The sequence below is a fragment of the Octopus sinensis genome, linkage group LG6 (assembly GCF_006345805.1).
Source record: "Octopus sinensis linkage group LG6, ASM634580v1, whole genome shotgun sequence".
Lineage (NCBI taxonomy): Eukaryota > Metazoa > Mollusca > Cephalopoda > Octopoda > Octopodidae > Octopus > Octopus sinensis.
In genome coordinates, this window is record NC_043002.1 from 102,699,618 (window position 1) to 102,712,117 (window position 12,500).

Genomic DNA, 12,500 nt, shown 5'->3' on the forward strand with positions numbered 1-12,500 from the left:
ATAGAGACACTCATAAATACAGGGTGTTCAAAACGTCTCGCCGCAGTGAATGTTTTTCATCCTGTCTCTCCAAGAATCAGACTCACGGATATATATTTCAAAACATGTGTAGAAGAGTCAACTTATGTATTGAAAATGAAGGACGACACTTTCAAAACCCCTTATAAAGTTTTTTAAAGTATTGTAGCGTCTAATGTATTCTTTTGTAATCTTACACCTTCTTATAAATATTCATTTAATTTTGCAGGGAGACGTTGTGAACACCTTGTATTAATTGCGATAACAGACGTGTGCACAGCTCGTATAAAGAAGTATGGTTGACATCATTGCTAAAAGAATCAATTTCATGTCTTCTTAGAAGTAAAATATTTAGGAATTGCAACTCCGATGTTGTCCTCTAACAAAGAAATTATAGCATACACACATGTATATATACATAGAGTGAGAAAGATTGATATACATGCATCTCTTTCTCAGTGTAATGATATATTGTGAGTGAGTGTATATATGTATATACATATATATTTATATATTGTGAAAGCTGATTTAATACTAAAGTGTATTAACTTGTAAGTTTGGAGATATACACCCTAATATTATTATTATTATTATTATTATTATTGTTATTATTATTATTATTATTATTATTATTATTATTATTAATCAGTAGTTTTATTTTTATAGCGTGCATTCACTTCACTACCGAGCGCAGCTCTGTGTGCCTTAGGTATGTGCTGTGATTTGTTGTGATGCTCTGATGGTTATTGTATGGAAAGTGTTCTGCGTAGGATGTATGCAGTGCCTAGTAGTGCAATTATCTGTATGTTATATGTGTTTGTAAGTCCTGGTGTTTTTGTTATGTATTTGTCTGAATATTTTTTTATCATGCCTAATGCACCTACTACTAGGGGCGTTCAATAAGTAATGCCCCTAACTCACTTCTCATAGCAGTAGAGCAACGAAACTTTGCACAGTTATTAGTCTTTCTCTACATAGGAACCACCCAGAGTTACGCATTTCTCCCATCGGTTGATACAGCTCTGGAAACCGTTTTTTTTAGAAGACCCAGCTTGGTCCTCCAACCACGAAGTGACTTCAGAAATCAAGGCTGCGTCATCTGGGAAACGCTTTCCTTTCAAAAACAACTTCATGGCTGGAAAGAGGTGAAAATCAGAGGGTGCGAGGTCAGGAGAGTAGGGTGGAGGGGGGGGGAGAGTTTATAGCCGCACGACTGTGCTTCTGATCTAGCGACAAGCGAGTTGTGGACCGGAGCGTTGTCCTGCAGGAGGAGGATGCCATTGCTGATCTTGCCCCGCCTCTTGATTTTGATAGTTACTCTTAATTTCCTCAAAAGTGAAGCATAATAGACTCCTGTAATTGTGGCACCCTTTGCCAGGAAATCTGTTATCAATACTCCGTCCTGGTCCCAGAAGACTGTGAGCATGAACTTACCAGCGGAGGGCTGCACCCTTGCCTTCTTTAGAGGAGGTGAGTCACGGTGCTTCCACTGCATTGACTGGGCTTTGATCTCTGGATCATAGTGATGGACCCAGGTTTCATCCTGTGTAATCAGACTTTTGAAAAATGTTGACTCATCTTGTTGGCACATCTCCAAATTCATCCTCGAGCACTCGACGCGTTCTTGCTTCTGGAAAGGTGTGAGCAACCTGGGAATCCATCTGGCAGACACCTTTTGCATATGCAAATGGTCATGAATGATAGTTTCCACAGACCCGGTACTAATCTTGAACTCGTGGGCTATTTGGCGAATAGTTATTCGTCGATCTCCCAAAATGGCAGCCTCAACTTGACGGACAGATGCCTCATCAATTGCAGAAGGGGGGCGACCAGATCTGGGAGCTGTTTCCACCGAGTTCCGACCATGTTTGAATTCACGATGCCAGCGTTTTACAAGGTCATATGATGGGGCAACATTACCATAAGTTACTTTCATTTCATCAAAAGTCTCCCGTGGTTTGCGTCCTTTCAAATACAAAAACCAGATCACTGCTCGACACTCAACAGGCTCCATTTCACACTTGACTCAGTTCAAACACCTGTAAATCAGAAACCTCAATTAGTTTAGAGCTGTAATTTGCCACTTACTCTATAGAGATATAAATAATAGCACACGAAAAATTTCAACTAGATCAAACAATTGCAAGTGGGTCAGGGTCATTACTTATTGAACGCCCCTCGTATGAGAGGAATTGTTTCTGTTTTTAGATTCCACGTTCTGGTTACCTCTATTTCTAGGTCTTTGTATTTTGAAAGTTTCTTCATTTCTTTTAGAGACACGTTGTCATCGGCCGGTATTGATACATCAATTAGAAAGCATTTTTTTCTTCATGATCTCTGAAAACTATATCTGGTCTGTTGGCCTTAATTTCTTTATCTGTGTGTATCGGCATATCCCAGAGTATGGTTGCTTTCTCGTTTTCTGTGACCTCTCCTGGTGTATGCCTATACCATTTTTTCTGTTGTTATTCCATAATGTTGGCATAGCTTCCAGTGTATGTAGGTTCCAACTCTGTCCTGTCTATGAATATATTCCTTCTTAGCCAGGACTAGGCAGCCAGAGATAATATGATTTATTGTTTCTTGTCCATCTCAACATATTCTGCAGTTACTTGTTATATTTCTTTTCATTACATGTTTTTGGTAATTTCTGGTGGGGAGGCTTTGGTCATGTGCTGCAATTAAAAACCCTCTGTCTCTGCTTTGAGTCCTGAGCTTCTCAACCATTGCTGGGATTTTTCTTTGTCTATTTCTTTTGCGTTTAGTATTTACCATGAAGGGGCTTTTCTTGCCCTTGTTTTATCATGGTTCGTTGCTGTTCTAGTTTTAGTTTGGATTTCATTTGTTTTATAGCTTTTGTTGTTTCCTCTTCTTCTTCTTCTTCTTCTTCTTCTTCTTCTTCTTCTTCAGATTTATTAGGTGGTATGATTTCTTGTTTGTATTTGTCAGCTTCCTTAAATACTGAGAACAGTTTTTTGCTCGTGTTTTGCCGCTATTTGAATCAGCTTTCCTTCCTTCTGAAGTAGATATTTTTGCAGACCTATGATGGTCATTTTAAAGTAGTTTTCCAGCTGTATATGGTCTCTACCACCTTCTATACGTCGTATATATATTCTTTCTATGTCAGATTTTGGGTGATGCATCCTAGATCCTGTCATTATTTTTCTTGTTTTCCTATCTATTTTGGTCAGTTCATTTAGTGTCCAGTTAAGGATATTGTAGCTGTAACTTATAACTGGGACAGCTGAAAAGTTAATACCTATCATCTTGTTTTTAGCATTGAGCTATGTTTTTAGTATTGATCTAACTCGTCTATAATTTTTTTTTTATTTTCTCTTTCATTTGTGTGTGTTGTGTCTTATCTAGTTCATGGATTCCTAAGTATTTGTAAGTTTGGCTTTGGTCTAATTCTTTTATTCATTGGTTTTATCTAGTGTGATGTTGCTACTCTTAACTTGTTTTCGTCTTTTCATGGTTACTTAGGTGCATTTTTCTAATCCAAATTTCATATATATTTCTTTGGTAAACCCATGAACTGATTTTAATAGTGTTTCCAGTTGTTTGTTATTTGCAGCGTATAGTTTTAGGTCATCCATATATAAAAGGTGGCTGATCGTTTTGCCGTAACATCTATATCCGCATGCAGTTCTATTTAGCATATCAGATAGATGTGACAGTGCCAAGCAGAAAAGGAGTGGAGAGAGCATGTCTCCCTGGAATATTCCTCTTCTAATGGGGATGGCTTTGGTTTTCATGAGTTCCTCTTTTGTTTGGAGCTGTAGCACTGTTTGCCATTTATTCATAGAGTACCCTATGAATATTATAATTGTTGGTGCTACTTTGTTAATGGCAGGTGTTTCGAGGATCCATGTGCGGGGGATACTATCAAACGCCTTTTTGTAGTCGATCCAGGCCATACTGAGGCCTTTCTTCTTTCTGTGGCTGTCTTCAGTTATGGCTTTATTAATCATTAGTTGATCTTTACAGCCATATGAGCCTTTGCGGCATCCTTTCTGCTCTTCTGGAAACAGGTTATTTTCGTCCAGCTGCTTGTTCAACCTTTGCGATATCACTGCAGTAAATGCCTTGTACATTGTAGGGAGACAGGTTATTGGTCTGTAGTTTTCTGGTTTTGCTGTCTCATTTGATTTGGGAATAAAGATGGTTTTTCCCTTCGTGAGTCATTCAGGCATTGTCTCTGCCTCTGCTAGTAGGTTGTTAAAGTTTTCAGCCAGCTTTTTATGCATTCCTGTTAGATATTTCAACCAGAAGTTGGCGATCTTGTCATGCCCAGGTGCCTTCCAGTTGCTTAGTCTTTGCAGTGCCTGGGTGACCTCTTCAGTTGTTATGGGGGTCCAAAGTTGCTCAGATGCTGAGTTTGTTGTTTTAATACTCTTTTTTTCGGGTTGTTCGTTCGCCGACCATGTTTTTCTCCAGAATTCTTCCACTTCTTCTGACGTTGGTGCTGCAGTGATTTCTATTTTATTTTTGCCAAGTTCTTGGTAGAATTTTGGGGGTTGGAGTTGAACTTTTTGTTTTGTTCAAAGAAGCGCTGGCGTTTCTCGTACCGGCGGATCCTTTGTGCTTTGGCAAGGATATCTTGTTTCAGCTTTTCTTTTATCTCAGGTAAATCTTTCTCTGTGATGTTATATTTGAGGAGTATTTTTGTTTTCTTTTTGTTGCTCAGTAGCGTTGATTGTCTACTGATTTCATTAAGAATCGACAGATCTTTTCTCATTTTTTGTATTTTGTTTTGATGTTATTTATCCACAGGGTTTGTTTGGGTGGTGGTACTTCTGTTTGGATGGGTTTGAATGAGTATCCAGCTTCTTTTGTTGCTGCAGTGGCTGCTGCGTATACTAAGTCATTTAGCTCAGTGATATCGCTTTTTGTTTCAGTGGCTATTAGTTCCGTGACGGCTAGGTTTATGCTGTTTATAATTGGTGTTGTTGTTTTGTCTATTTTGATTTTTGGGAGGTATGGTCGGTGGTCCATTTTGAGCTCTGTGGTTTTCAGTTCTTTGATTATTTTACTTTTTATATTATCATAATCATTAGGCTCCCCTTCGTCGTTTCCAGGTTTTAGATTTGTGTCGCTTTCTTTCTTATTTATATGTTTGTTTGTTGTGTTTTGGCTTGCTGTTTGTCGTGTATTATTATGCATCCTTACGGTCTGAGTTTGTTGCTTTTTGTTTACATCGTGTTTGTTGGGAATGTTACGTTTGCTTCGTGTTTTACTGTTTCAGTGTTTATATTATTGGGCATTGTTGTGTGGCTTCTATCTACATTTTCCTAGTGTATATTTTCTTTTAGATGTTTTATTTCTAGTTCTGATATTTTTTTTGCGTCGAGAATGTATCTTCGTACGTTAGCTAGTTTATTAGGGTTCATTGCTGTATCCAAGTCTACATTTATGTTATTTTCCTTCCATATTTTATATGTATGTGTTCTTGTGTTTTCATTTTTTGGGTAGAGCACTGCTGTGAAGTATGCGTTTAGGATAGAAATGTATTCCTCACGTGTCCATTTATGTATTTTGGGTTTTATTTGCGGGACATGAGGAACAACGTCCGGCCCATTATTTTGACGGTCGTCATTTTTGTTGGGTACCGGTCCGTTCATTTCTGTTGTCACATTGTTATTCTTGGGTTGAATAATATCGGTGATACTTAATTTCTTCGTAGTTCCTTTGTACATGGTGTTTGGGGTCGGGGATGATCTGGTGTTGATGGATCGTAATGTACCACGCATATTTACATGTGTTGTGTTAGAGGTAGAGATGATATCGAGTCAAAATACATCATTTCGTTCCGAAAATAGTAATAAATTTCAATGAGTATTTATTACTCGGATACAGTCCAATCCCTTGTTAGTAAATCTTTGACTCCATACGATGTCTTTGTTTTCGATGTTTGTGGATAGATTTCGGAGCTCTGTTTTATCGTTCTTACATCTTAAACGTCCCCCGGTGTATCCTCATTATTATTATTATTATTATTATTATTATTATTATTATTATTATTATTATTATTATATATCCCCAAACTTTTAACCGGAGACTGGACAACTTTCTTCAATGAATACCAGATAAGCCACCTATGGGTGGATGCAGCTAATTCAACATGAACTCACAACTTGAATGGAACATAATACCACAAAATTTGACCTAAAACGGATTTAGATAATCTTCTCAGGTGGTGCTATTAGTTATACATGGCTTGGACCAATCTAAGTTTATATACATACATATATATATATATACATATATATATATTATATATATATATATATAGTATATATATATTATATATATATATATACATATATATATATATATACATATATATATATATATATACATATATATATATATATATATATAGATATATATATATATATATTATATATATATATATACAGGTTGTCCCAGAAAAATGTATACACACTTTAGCAGCTGATAACTCAATTGATATTTTTTCTTTCCAGATGAAACCTATAGGATTTAATGATGGCAGTCAGATTAAGCTTTGAACAAAGAAAATTCATTCTAAAATGATACTGGAAGTGTGAAAATGCAGTTGAAGTGCAAAAACAGTTGGGGAGGGAGTTTCAAATAGATCCACCAATGGAACTCCCTATCACTTGAATTAGAGATAAGTTTGAAGCTGATGGAACTGTTCAGAATGTCCACGATAAACATTCCAGAAGACCCCGAACATCAACAACCCCAACAAAGCAAGGAGTACTGGAAATGAATCACCAAAGTCCAAGAAAATCTGTGCGGAAAGCGAGTCATGAGGTAGGTATTCCAAAATCATCTGTCCAATGCATTTTGAAGCATATCAATGGAAAAGTTACATTCAAAGATTAGTCCATGCTATTAATGATGATGATCCAGACGAAAGAGTGCAGCATTGCGAGTGGTACTTGGAACGATGTGTAGAAGCTGCACACTTTCCAACAAAGATTGTGTGGAGTGATGAAGCCACATTCAAATTAAATGGTTCAATTAACTGCCACAATTGCACCTAGTGGTGTCCTGAGTATCTGCATGTTATGGTGAAACACCATGTTAATTTGATATTTGTGTGGTGTGGTTTATCATCCAGAGGATTAATTGGACAATTCTTTTGTTATGCTACTGTGACTGGTCCCGTTTACTTGAACTTGTTGCAACAGTCTGTTATGCCAAGCATTAGAGAAGACTTTGAAGATGAGAAGTTTTATTTTCAGCAAGATGGGGCACCCCCACACTACCATTGCTATGTTAGATCCTTCCTTGATGAGATCTTGCTAAACAGATGGATTGGATGAAGAGGTATGGTTGAATTCACCAGACCTCACACCACTAGACTTTTTTATGGGGATACCTTAAAGACAAATTCTACGCTATGAAACTTACAAGTCGCTGATTTGAGAGCAGCCATTGGACGAGAGTGCACACAAACACCAAACAAATTCTTCTGTGATATTTGTGATTCCATTCCTTTGCGTTGTCAGCAGTGCCTGGACCAGACCGGACATCAGTTTGAAAACAGGCTTTGACAAAACAATAAAATAATGTCTGTAGATTCTATTAATTTTGAAAATGAAGTGTCTTTTAATAAACAACTACTTTACAATTGTGCATACATTTTTTGGGACACCCTGTATATATATATATATATATATATATATATATATATATATATATATTATATATATATATATATATATATTATATATATAATATATATATATATATATATGTATGTATACATATTACACACACACACACATTCGCCATGATAGATCGCTAGCCAATAAACCTTTTATTTTTATTTACTCCCTATGTTTATTTCTGTGCTCCTTTGTGTCGCAGAGCATAGGCTTGAAACGTGAAAAGAATTTTCCACCTCCCGAGCGTTAAACTAATACATATGTTTGGTGTTTACACACCCGTCTTCGTCGTATGATTTTTGTAAATATACCTATATATGTATTAATTGCGATAGCAGACGTGTGTACAGCCCTTGTAAAGAAGTATGGTTGACATCATTGCTAAAAGAATCAATTTCATGTCTTCTTAGAAGTAAAGTATTTAGGAATTGCAACTTCGATGTTGTCCTCTATCAAATAAATTATCGCATACACACATGTATATATACATAGAGTGAGAAAGATTGATATACGTGCATCTCTTTCTGAGTATAGTATTCAAAAATTTAGTTTAAAATATTAGTAAGAGAATTTCTAGCCTCTCCTCCGATAAGGACATTTTTAATAGCGTTGCCCCAGTTTATAATAAGGCTTTAAAAGATAGTGGTTTTAGCGAAAAAATAAAATATACACCAGTTACTAGCCCAACAGTAAAGAAGAGGAAAAATAGAAATAGGAAGATCATCTGGTTTACACTCCCTTACTCAACCGAGGTGACCTTCAATATAGGTAAATATTTCTTAACACTGATAGATAGATATTTTCCAGTCAACCATACTTATAGGAAACTCTTCAATAAACACAATTTAAAAATTAGTTTTAGTTCTACTACCAATTTTAAAAATATAATCACACATAACACACACAAACCACAACAAGAAAACAGCTGTTCATGCAGGAATAAAAACTTATGCCCGCTAAATGGAGCTTGCATGTCCGAGACCATCATCTATGAAGCTACCGTGTACTCTATAACCACTAAAGACACCGTTTCGACGAAGAAATACGTGGGCCTTATAGAGGGTAATTTCTAGGCCAGGTTCAATAACCACACCTTGAGTTTTAGACACTGGAACAAAAGAAAAGCGACAAAATTATCTAATCATATTTGGTCTTTAAAAGATAAAGGTGTTGATTATACATCCATTGGAAGATTTTGGCCAAATGTAAGCCCTACACCAACGGCAGCGGAAGGTGCGGCCTATGCGACATGGAGAGATGGCTTATCTGGAAAAGCAGCTTAGACCCTTCTACATGTCTAAACTCAAGGACAGAACTTTTCGGATCATGCCGACATGTGACTAAATTTTTGTTACGTTTTTGGTCCCCTAAAGAAAACAGATAGAACTTGCTTTCTATATTATGTCCCAAAAAGTTTTTTTTATCTCATTATACCTTATATTATTTCATATATACTTTTATATTTTCACACACTAATTTTTTCTGTAATTTTCTATCCTGCATTTTTTCCTGTGCCTATATAGATGTGTATATAGATTCATTTGTACACGTGTGTGAATATGTATGAGTGGGCAGTGAATATGTATGAGTGCGTGTGTGCGGGCATAAGAATGCACATATATATATAGACGTTTTTACTTAGTATTTTTCCATTTTTTTTTGGTGGGGGGGACATATGTATATTCATTTTTTGTATATGCGTGTGTATGTATGCGTATATAAATATGTGCGGGTATGTACATATATGGGCGTGTGTGTGTATGAGTGCATAGGGGTATGTCCGTATATGAACGTGGTTTTTATGCTTTGTATACTTCCTTATGTTTTTTTCTGTTACATTTAACCATGGTTTTTCTTGTGCTTGTGCGTATATAGGCGTATGTATGACTTTTACGGTACGCATATGTGTGTGTATGAGTTTGTATATATATGCGTATATATTTGGCGAAAAATGCGAGTGAAGATGTGTACGTTTTCATAGTTACGTATAAGTACGCACGTGGATTCGCGAGCAGAATTATAACACAGTAATTTCCCTTTATATAATGGTATTTTTTCATTGCGTTTTTCAGATGGCCAGATAACCGCAGAGATTGTGTTGTGGATTTCCGCTTCTGCATCTGGAACTCAGAGTTTTATCTTGACTATTGAGTAAATGTAACATATTATTTTATAGATAAATTTCCTCTATTTACATAATATTGAGGTCTCTTTCTTTCTTTTGTTATTTTACCGTTTTTTACCTATATATATAATATATATATATATATATATATAATATATATATATATATATATGTATAGATACATATAATATATATATATGTATATATACATATATATCTATATATATATCTATGTATATATATATATATATATATATATATATATATATATATATAGATATATATATATATATATATATACATGCGCGCGCGTACGTGTGCGTGCTTGTGTTTAAGAAACAATATGTGTCAAGAGACGTCGAAAAGTAAACATAAATATAATTTCTCACACGAGCATTACATATGATATGAATGTCACCATCAATACTACTTCATCATCATCATGATCATTACCATCGTATTCATCGTCGTCTTCGTCGTCGTCATTACCACAAGGGTTAACTTCTCCATCGACATCTTCCTCAAACATCATATCCAAAAACATGATAAACAAAACAGACAGCAGTAGTAGTAATATGAAACGTTGCATTTGTATCAGAAAGAAAAAAAAAATTATAACGAAATTATGATAATTTTCGCAATCGTTAAATGTAATTATTAAGATTCTGGCAGAATTTTTTCTTGAAGGAACGTATACAATTATTGAGTTTTCTAACTAGTATGGTTAACAGCGGAATTGAGAAGCCATCGGAGCCCTTGTTTCTGTGACAACATGTATTTGTTTGTCATGCGGTGTTTAAGTTTGAAACATAAAATCTGATTTACTGTGTTTATTGAGCGATAACTAATATAAGGCTGGAGGTGATTGTTTTGTAACTTGTTTACAAACAAAAGTAGCAACAAAGCTACACTACAGATGTGTCAAGGCAGACACAGACGCTTGCACACATACACACATGCACCATGCATGCATATATATATAAATATATATATATATACCCACAAGTATGCACATAAGTGCAGAACGAGGTGGGAGAAATAGTACTCGAATACCGAAGGTAGAGCAATATGCTTTTATATCAAAGTTCCAAAAGGCACAAAAGAAGTGCTACTCAGATTTTCACGGTCAAGTTCGTCGGTCAGATGTGATGCATATTCTGCGCGACGAACGGAAGCATAAAAGTCTGAGTAGAAGTTACTGTGATATTTTGGCAGCTATAAATAAATAAATAGATTCATATATATATAGGCGCAGGAGTGGCTACGACGTAAGTAGCTTGCTTACCAACGACATTGTTCAAAGTTCAGTCCCACTGCGTGGCACTTTCAGGCAACTGTCTTTTACTATAGAGTCGGACCGACCAAAGTCTTGATAGTGTATTTCTTAGACCGTCATTATATATATATAGAATATATATAGTATAATATATTATATATATATATGTGTTGTGTGTGTGTGTGTGTGTGTGTGTGTGTGTGTGTGTGTGTTGTGTGTGTGTGTTGTATGTGTGTGTGTGTGGTGTGTGTGTGTGTGTGTATACGCACCATGTATATATATGAAATACAATTAAGATTCAGTTGAATTAGCTGCTTAAATTTTGGCACGTTGTCAGGTAAGCGTAGCAAGCATACTGTACAATATTAAATGACTATCAGACTTGGGGCATAAGTGCGGCCACGTGATATTCTTGCAAATTATACTGACAATAAGAGCCAGCTGAGTGAAAAAAAAATTACTTTTAGCTATTAAGACGTACTTAATATTAAAAGTATTTTTTCTAATATTTACGAAGCGTGGAATGCAGCAGAGGTTAATGAACTAAAAATGAGTAACAAAAAGTTACAGGTGTGAATCCATTACTGCCATCTACGACTTCTTTAATCGAGAACTTGACATCATTTTAAAGAAAACGTTTTCGTCAGATAAATTAATTATCTTGGAACATAATTTTTTCATTGTGTTGAATTTGTGAACCACGTTCGAACTTCCTGTCATGTTTAAAGAGGATGAATTCATCTGACAAAAATGGTTTCTTTACAATGTAAAGTTCTCGACATGGCCCCGAAATCAACTCTTGGTCGAAACAACATATATATATATATATATATATATATATATATATATATATATATATATATATATCTATATTAAAAATATATATAAATTATATATATATATATATATATGTATAATATATAAATATATATTATATATGTATGCATATATATATATATAAATATATATATATAAATCTATATACTATATATATATATATATATATATTTATATATATATATTTACATATATATATATACACCATACATACATATATATTTATATACATATACATACACACCCACGCACACACAAACACACACACACACCATACACACCCACACACACACACATGTATATATATATATTTACATTCTCACATACATATGTATAGGAAAACACAAATAATAGGCTTTACTTATTTTCCTTTATGCTGTTCGACTTACAGCTGTTTGTGTAGCGCTTGTAGGAGCAATTGGAATGATCAAAAACGGAACTGAAAATTATTTGACAATGATCCCTAGATTACCATCCATGCAGGCAGTGCAAAAAGACTGTATTAACTGACAGTGGCGTCACATGTATTGAGAAAAGCATTGTCACTGTGAATTATTCCTTTTTTTTTTGCTATCACATGACTTTT